The following is an 8,470-nucleotide window of genomic DNA, read 5'->3' as shown; positions in this document are numbered from 1 at the left end:
TGCTGCGCTATTCTGCTTGTGCTATTGCTAAGCTGTTGCTGCGATGTTCTGCTGTGCTATATGGCTGCTATTCTTCTCTATTGCTGCTGTTATGTTGTTACTAGGCTGCTATCAAGGCACTTCAAGTGAGCAGCAGCGAAGCTCAAACAACAGAAGCCAAGTATTGTAGCTGTGTTAGCTCCTTTGTGGCTGCTAGCTTGTGTATAAAACTGCAGGGTTGTAGCTGTTGTTCCTGTGCTGCGTGTGACTGCTACTGTGCTTCCTCGTGAGGTTGCTAAGCTGTGGCTGTTTGCGCGCTGCACACTTAACTCAATTTCTCATGGCTCACAACATCATCGCTGCATATTAATAAGCAACGTAGCACATTAGAAAATCACAATACATGTTATTAAAAATCGAAAACATTATTAATTCGTTTAACATTTTTTACAAATCGTAAAACATATAACTCGTCGACAAGCATAATGACACATTATAAACACGTTAATACTCAAAACGACTCTTACGCAATGAGAATGCGCACAAAAGGCACTATTAGAGCAAAAACGACTAAAATATACGCAAGACGAGAAAATGTTACGATAAATGCAAAAATGCAATAAACGAACTAAAAACGTTAAAACTAAGAAAAAATAATAATAAAATGCTAATAAAATGAACTAAAGTCCTAAGCTAAGAGCGACATAAATGTCGCTCATCAAACTCCCCCAAGCTAACCCTTTGCTTGTCCTCAAGCAAAGCTAGAATGAGAAATGGGGAGGAGAATGAGCTTAATTATTCAAAATCAAAATTACGAAAATAAGAACTACAAGAATGCACACTAACTCACTTTCGTAGGAATCACGGTTGCATTTAAGCGCATGCAACAAGCTCTTTAAACCCCACAATCGCTCATGAGGGCGAGTGGGATCTCGCAAGGGTTTCCAAAGAGAAACACCCATAACTCTTCCAAAAATTCAATAAAGGCAAGACCTAAAAGGAAAATAAACCAAGAAAAAGAAAAGAAAAGGAAAGAAAAGAAAAGAAAGGAAAAGAATAGAAAAGAAAGTAAAATTAAACTACAAAATTCAAGATAAGGGCCTTTATTATGGAACGAGTATGAGAGAATGCTAATATTACTAACCAAATAAACAAATGCATGCTAACCAATGTCCTAAATCGAGTGAAGGATTCAAGTGCCAAACAAAGAGAACTAAGGGTTCGCACTTATCAATTCCCCTTCAACCGAGCATACCACGTCAAATCTCTAGATCCCATCCACCCTTAAGAATGGTTTCTCATGACACCGCGAAGGCGCCGGAAAACAAGAATTGCAAGGGAGAAGAGAAGGTTACTCGACATCTTAGTATGACAATCCCATTCCATATACTTGACCAAATCCTCCCTCCACCGACAATGACTCAATTCAAAAGGGTCAAGAGGACTTTTTAGGGTGTAACGTTAGGCTAGGGGTAAGGTGTGGAACAAATTTGGGATTTGGTGCTCATCCCTAAAGTGAAGCGCAATTATTGAACTCAAATCAAGCAAATCGAACCAAAACAAACTCATACCACTTATTTGGGCCACCCCCAAGCTTATTCAACAACAAAACTAAACTAAAACTCTTTTTTGAACTTTTCTTGATTTGATTTTCTCTTTTTTTTGTGTTTCAAATGAAACTTTTCTCATTGCCTTGTTTTTCTATATTTTTGGCTTTTTCAAAACTTTCCTTTCTCTTTTGCTTTTCTTATTTATTCACTATATACAACATAATTCCCATACTTTGCCATTCTAACCAATCATCAATCATTCCTCAACTTTGCATAATCATTCAAAACCATCAAGCATCATAACTCAAAGCTTCACTATCACTTCTAAGGGTGAAAATAAAACAAAGGCTATTAGGCTTGTAATGTGCTTATAAGAAATGAAGGGGCAAGGCTCAAATGGCTAGCAAAGGGGCAAATGCAAACAAAAATATATGAAAAATTGAAAATAAAGTCCTAAACTAAAAAGAAAAATAGGCACCGAAAGGAAATGCCTCTATCGTCCCCTAAAGTAGGTCAATCGCGGTGTCGGGAAGGAAATAGTCAAATTTGGGAGATAAGAAAGTCAATGCTAAGGATCCATGCCACTCAATATGTGTGAACAATGTGTTTGGGCTAATATGAACATGGTCCTCACATGGGAGCAAATACTACTCTCTCCGGTTTCAAGTCACTAGAGAGATCGACACCATCTTACCACAAGCCAAGGGTTCAAGAAGCATGCTACCCAAAGTTCTAACCATCTTTCTTAACACCTAAATCCTAGATTCGACCCAAGACATTGAAAACCGTGCAAACATCTACCAATTAGGAATAAAAGCATTCTAACCTACAAGTTCCAACTTTATTATGCCCGAATCAAGAATAATGCCTAAAAAGCTAGAAAAACTTGCCTTGACAAAGACCGAAAAGAAATGAAAAAAGAAAATAAGGAAAAGAAAATAAAGAAAATCAATGAAACTAATCAAGAAATATGCACAAAATCTAAAATATTCACAAAATCAAGCAATCCATCACATGGAGATCAAAGTAGAAAACAATACTTAGGCCATGTCCTCAAGGCCTAAAACGAAACTAGGAGGGGCACAACTACCCATCCAACCAATGCCCCACAAGAAATATGCCCGACCCAAAGAATGCATGTGAGTTAGAAGGATATTACCAGTGATTACGTGGGAGCAAGTCCCGCAAAGAACCGTAATAACGAACGAACTCACCAAGAAGAATAGTCGGACATGGAAAAGATGGATGCAAAGATTTCCACATCAAGAAAGCTTGAGGCACACAAAAAACTTCAAAAATCCAGAAAAATTAGTATACATGGGCCAAATGGCCAAGACCACGGGTTATGATAAGTGCATTATTTACCATATATTTATTCCCTTATTTAAGTCAGGTAGTTATCTTTTATTTATTATTTTATGTCTTTAATTACGTTTAATAATTAGAAGTATATTTTTCTTAGTCTTATATTTTATTGTTAAATTAGCTTAAATGTACTTGGTTATGTTACAGGTAATAATTGCTAGGGAAAAAAACCGAAGCCCAATGGATTTACACGAGACATTAATAGTTCCAACTAATAAGGGGAGTGTAGAAGGGTCCAAGCTTATTGTCAAGTGAAGCCCATATTTAAAACAATTGTGAAGGAAGAATGGTCCACTCAAATTAAAGAAATCCCATAAGATTGGGAATCTCACATTAATACGTGAGGTAATTAAGATTTAAGAGTCATCACTTTGACTCGTTCTTTCCTATCACCTACCTTTCTCGCTATTATCGCTGCCCACAACCCTTCATCTCCTACTTCTACTCCAAATAAAGCTACGAATCAGTTGGAAACAAGAGCAAAAATCTCGGTTAATTTCCTTGTTCTCCACGCACTTAGAGGTATAAATTCACTTTCCCTGCTGATTTTCCATACACAGCAAACACGGTAAAGAATAAGAGGTTTTGATAGATTTGGTTGGTGAATTGACGGTATTGAAAGTGGGCGACCTCCATTGACGGTGAACTCGAAGGCAGCTGCTGCGGTGTAGTTCCTAATCCATGAGTTTTCTCTTTCTCTATTTTCAATTGAGAGTACTTGTATTGTTTTTTTTTGGATTTACAATTCATTACACTCAGGTTTAATTTTAGTTTTCATGTTCCTGGAAGTTTGTCTTACTCGAAAAAACGCTGAGTATTTTCTGATTAATGTTGAGTTTGGTATTTATTCAATTCATATGATTGTTGGATTCATTGCTCTAGGTTTAATCTTCATATTTGTGATAGTGCACGATTACAGGTGTGGAGTAATTAGACTATGCTAGATTACTACTTGACGCGACGTTAATCGGTTATTTAGAGTAAACGACTTAGTATTGTTAGGAGTGAGCGGATCACTTTAATTTTATTAAGTATATGGATTGTTCTAATGAAACTAGTTTATTAGGGTTAGATTTATCGCGGCGGTAAATTCACAACCTATTTCCCAAACTAAGTGTTAAATGAGATTAGGCTACTTGGAAAATGGACTTTAAATTGTATGGCCTTCCTAATTTCCTATAATCAAACCATATCAATTGGGCTTGTTTGCTTGTCACTTGTAAATAACTAGTTTAGTTATTTATTTAGCTCTTACTTAGATCGTGTAAGTGAGTCTTAAATACCCCCCTTCTTTGTGAATAGGTATATAACTGTATAAGCTAGGTATTCTATATTTATGTCGGATTGGATGTAGGCCTCGTTTGGTTAGATAAATTTTGACGTTACAAATTAGTAGTCTCTTCGTGGGATCGACCCTTTCTTACCCTTTTACTACTAGTTAATATTTTTGAAGGTCTAAGATAGGTTTTTAATTTAATACGGGAAACGACACGTATCAAATTTTGGCGCCATTGCCGGTGAGATTTATATTATTTCTTTACTTAAAGTTTAACTAAGATACTAAATTTTCTTTTGGAATTTAGTTGATTTATAATTATTTTTTTATTAATTGTTCCTTGTGATATTTGGTTGTCTAAATAAACTTTGGTTAGGTTGAAGTTTCTAATCTTATAGTATGTTTCTTAATTTTTTTTCTTTTTTGCATACGATGTGCCTAGCTATTCTTTATTTCTGCTGACTGGTATTTGGATTATTCAAGGAGGCAGAGACACTTTCTCTACATTTATAAGTAGTAGCTTCCATTGTATTCGTTTTATAATTTTTTACTTGACATTGTGAGTAGCTCTTTAAATCATATGCTATGCTAAATCTGAAATCTCTGCACATATATTTTATTTTATGCATTACGATTAATGAAATACTACGGTTAGATGCATAAACTAGAGTGAAAATCAATGGAAAGCTTGAGTTCAAAGAATAATAATAATAAAAAAATTGCTAAATTATATGTGTTACCCTACTAGATCACTGTTTTCATAGTGTTTTAATAGCTGTAAATTTCTGAATCAATGGAACTTGTTATTACCTGTTATGCTGAAGTCTAGTTTACATTAGGGTGTGTAATCAAGCTAGTTTACATTTCTAATGTCTTGTGGTGTTAAAGTAACCTGAACTTACTTCTAACTTGCTGAAAATTTCATTTTGAGTAATCACCGAAGTCTATTACCTGAAATTTATCTACATCTTGTTCTATCATACGGCCATAACTCAAAGTACATGGAGTTGTCCAACTAGGGTTCAGGAGGTTATTGCTTGATTTTGTGTGAACTATAAGGATGTCTGTAAATCTGTTTTAAAAGTTGCTGAAAGTATTCTGATTAGTCTTCTGTGATGCTATTTGATCAAACCTCATAATCACCCTTTATTGTCACTCTCAGCGAGGTGTTAATGAGGATATTTGTAATATATAAATTCTGGTTCAAAGAGCAATTACTAAGACTATGCACAACTATGTCTAGGTGATTCAACTTTAAATGTAACTAGGGGGATGCATGTGATGAGTTTCTGTTTTCTGAATGCATTATACTGAATTCTATTTTATAGTGGCTATTGAATGCATTTGCAGTAGCTGTTATAATAAAAGCATAATGTTCATTAGAAATGTATAGTGTTTTCAGGTGTTAGTTTCTCTTTCTAACTGATTATTGTGGCTTGAAATGAATTCATGATTCTTGTTGTTACACTATAAATAAAGCATTGTTAGGTAAATCAATTTTGATTTTCATGCCATTCAAGAATTCAGTTATGAACAAAGTTTAAATATCGGCTTAGGAATTAAAAAAGTTGCTGACATGTTCATTCTCCAGACTAGTGTAATATTGGAGTCATGTATTTAGATGCAGCACCTAACTATCATTATATATTCTAATCTCATTTACGTGACCCGAAATTTTAAGAATGTCCAATTTCTTAATTTTTTATGCATTCATTTAAATCTTGAGAATAGTAACTAACTTTTTAAGTTTTTACTTTTCAGGTGAATGAGCGGTGGCACACCTAATCCTAAACTCAAGCGAATCAGGAAGTATATCGATTATGTGAACATCATAAGTCAAGAGAGATATTAATCTACGCGATCAACCAGAAGAGGTGAAACCAGAGGAAGTTAAACCAACAGAAGATAATCTAAAAGGAGCAAAAATGGGTGAAAGAACCTTGAAGGAGATGGCAGCCCCAAATACGGGAGATGATCCTCTCTGCATTGTATTTCCAAAGCTGGAAAAACCCCTCAAACTGAATTCAGGTTTCCTTAATCTTCTTCCCAAATATTATGGGAAATCAGGTGAGAATCCTCATCGACATTTAAAAGAGTTTAAGGTTGTTTGTTCTTCTATGAATCTTGAAGGAGTCGAACAGGATCATATTAGATTGCATGCTTTTCCTTTTTCTTTGCAAGATTTGGCTAAAGATTGGTTGTATTATCTTCTTGCTGGATCAATTACGACTTGGAATGTTATGGCATCAACTTTTCTAGGAAAGTACTTTCCAGCAAGTCTAATTGGATCCACCAGGAAGGAGATATGTGGCATTAGGCAGCATGATAATGAGTCCTTGTATGAGTATTGGGAACGTTTTAAGAGATTATGTTCATCCTGTCCCCAACATCAGATTAGTGACCAACTATTAATTCAATACTTTTATGAAGGCCTATTTCCTACTGATAGGGGTATGATAGATGCTTCGAGTGGGGGGGCATTAGTGGATAAAACACCAACCCAAGCTAGGGCTTTAATTTCTAATATGGCTCAAAACACCCAACAACATGGACTAGAAATGATGTTAAAATAGTAAATGGAGTTGATTTAAGTGGTATTCAGAATCAATTACAAGAAAATGCTCAACAAATTGTTACTTTAACTACTCTTGTGTCTAAAATTGTTGCTAGTAATGAGTCTAAAGCTAGAGTTTGTGGAATTTGCTATAATGAGTCTCATCCTACTGATAAATGTCCTGATTTGCAATCTGAAGATGTGAATGCTATAGGTGGTTATTCTGGCCAAAGGAAATATGATCCTTACTCACAGACTTATAATGAAGGTTGGAAAGACCACCCTAATCTAAGATATGGAAGTAGACCACAACTTCCACAATCTAATGAACCAAGGCAATACGGTCAACCAAATCCACCACCCTAATCTGGTCCATCACTAGAAGATTTAGTTAAGCAACTAAAAAATTAAATAGGGCAAGTCCATAACCAGGGTGTTGAGTATCAAAAGAAAACTGACACGCTCCTTCATCACATAGACACTCAAATAGGTCAGATTTGCACTTCTCTAAGTAATCTTGAAACTCAACTTTCAGGTAAACTTCCATCACAAACAATCCCTAATCCCAATGGTCATGTTAAAGCTGTCACACTTAGGAGTGGTAAAGTGTTAACTGAACCTAAAATGAAAAGCCGTGAAGTTGAAAAAGAGATAGAAGTCAATCCTAAAGTTGGATCAAGGGAAAGAGTGGAAAGTGAGGGTACTGTGAAGGAGTGAAAAAGAAAATGAAGGGGAGAGTAAAACTGAATCTGATTCTGTTGTTTCTCGTTTTAAAGATTTGCCTTCTTTCCCTTCTCGATTTGCTAAAGCTAAGAAAGAGAGGCTTGACAATGAAATTTTAGAAACTTTTAGGAAAATTGAAGTCAATATTCCCCTTCTTGATGCTATTAAACAAGTACCTCGTTATGCAAAGTTTCTTAAGGAACTTTGTACTAACAAAAGGCATTTTCGTCCTTCTGAAAAGGTAAGTATGGGGGAAAATATTTCAGCTATTATCCAAAAGAAGCTTCCCCCAAAGTGTAAGGATCCTGGCATGTTTTGTATTCCTTGCAAAATTGGAGATTCTAAGTTTGAGAGGTGTATGCTAGATTTAGGATCCTCCATAAATGTTATGCCGAAATCTATTTATGATACTTTAAATGTGGGTTCTTTGTCTAAAACTGATATTGTTATTCAGTTAGCTGGTAGATCTAACGCATTCCCAATAGGAGTCTTAGAAGATGTACTTGTCCAAGTGAATGAATTGGTTTTTCCTGCTGACTTTTATGTTCTAGATATGGGTGATAGATGTGATAGTGTTCCCTTGTTGTTAGGTAGACCATTTCTGAAAACTTCTAAGAAAAAAATTGATGTTCATGAGGGTAACTTAACTATGGAATTTGATGGAGAAATTATTAAGTTTAATATTTTTGATGCTATGAGATACCCAAGTGATAGCAATAATGTTAGTTCAATAGATACTTTTGATGCTTTTGATTGGATGGCTCAGGATGTATTTGATAAGTGGTGTGATAAACTATTTAAAATTGATGTTCTTAATGATAATAAAGAGAATGAAATGCCTGATTTTTCTATTGTAGCTACGTCTGATGTGGCTGGTGATGTTGAAAATAAAAATTCTGATTTTTCTTTGCCTTTATCTGTGCCTAAATTGATTCCTTCTATTGTTGAAGCACCAAATTTAGAGTTAAAACCCCTACCCTCTAATTTGAAATATGTTTATTTGGGTGCTAATGAAACTTTGCC

At 35.1% G+C, this 8,470-nt stretch overlaps 1 non-coding gene across 1 annotated transcript; it reads right to left on the bottom strand.

Annotated features, from left to right (window-relative positions):
* Positions 1-6,457: 6,457 nt before the first annotated feature.
* On the bottom strand, positions 6,458-6,566 carry LOC130462241 (small nucleolar RNA R71). Its single transcript, XR_008922347.1, has one exon. It is a non-coding gene; the product is annotated as a small nucleolar RNA R71 (small nucleolar RNA).
* Positions 6,567-8,470: the final 1,904 nt, after the last annotated feature.

Source organism: Spinacia oleracea, chromosome 5 (assembly GCF_020520425.1).
Source record: "Spinacia oleracea cultivar Varoflay chromosome 5, BTI_SOV_V1, whole genome shotgun sequence".
NCBI lineage: Eukaryota > Viridiplantae > Streptophyta > Magnoliopsida > Caryophyllales > Amaranthaceae > Spinacia > Spinacia oleracea.
The sequence above is the reverse complement of the archived record's forward strand: the minus strand, read 5'-3'. Positions and strand labels throughout refer to the sequence as shown.